Source organism: Charadrius vociferus, unplaced genomic scaffold, assembly GCF_000708025.1.
Source record: "Charadrius vociferus isolate BGI_N301 unplaced genomic scaffold, ASM70802v2 scaffold43, whole genome shotgun sequence".
In the NCBI taxonomy this organism is placed as follows: Eukaryota; Metazoa; Chordata; class Aves; order Charadriiformes; family Charadriidae; genus Charadrius; species Charadrius vociferus.
Genome location: NW_009648043.1, coordinates 6,137,994 through 6,138,898, shown reverse-complemented (window position 1 = coordinate 6,138,898; position 905 = coordinate 6,137,994). Strand labels below are relative to the sequence as shown.

Sequence of the window (905 nt, the reverse complement as noted above, 5' to 3'; positions counted from 1 at the left end):
CCAGTCCTTCCAAGGATCCTTGACTTCTGTGAGTCATGTTTTGCTTGGTTTAAGGAGGTTTCTTCCGACACAATGTGAAAAGAGTTGGAAATCCCCTTGCATGTGAGGGAAGTGGGTGTGCAGTCCAAGTGTGAACAGCAACTGTTTAAGAATTTACTCTGTGACACAGCTTTTAGAGGTCCAGGACAGGAGATAAAAGAGCCTCTATATGCTCGGTGCTTGTTTTAATGATTGCTACCGTACGTAATCTATCAAGGACTTTTCCGCAGCCCACAAAGAGCAAGGCACAGGATGTTGAAGTCCTTGTCATACCTGTTCTTGGCCCTTGCACCAGATCATGGAATGTTCATCTGAAACTGCTTCTGTTCTGTGGGAACTGTCATCGGTACACTGTTGTGGCTTATTTTTACTCACAGTAGGTTCATAGCAGGAACTGGAATCAGTCTCTAAAACTGTGACATTCCTGAAGGGAATAAAATAGGGATAAATAGTGATGTATTAGATGAGACAAGTCCAAAATGGTTTCACCACTTAAAATCTCTAAGAGAAGCTTTGGAAATCTATTCTTAAACATGTAATCTTGTGCAGTCTGAATTTTATTTGCATAACCAAATATTTAAGGTGGAAGTGGTAAAGCATCAAACCCCAAATCAAATTAAAAAACCCAAACAACAGAAACCCAACTTACAGTGTGCCAACTACCCTGAGTGCCAGAGGAGGTAGGAGAAGCCGCATACTGCTGTGCAGGGAACAGGGCTGTTACTGTGTTATGGCTCTACGGGGTTTCTGACTCCCAGTTTTACATTTATGCTCCTCTATGTGGATTTCTGGCTGAGATGACTGTGGTAATAACTGATTACGCACACAGTTTCATTGGCAAACCACAGTGAACCTGGGTTCTCTTC

The 905-nt window shown here is 42.5% G+C and overlaps 1 protein-coding gene across 1 annotated transcript in view; it reads left to right on the top strand.

Annotated features, from left to right (window-relative positions):
- CPED1 (cadherin-like and PC-esterase domain containing 1) overlaps positions 1–905 on the top strand; it is a 147,778-nt gene that overhangs the window by 136,906 nt on the left and 9,967 nt on the right.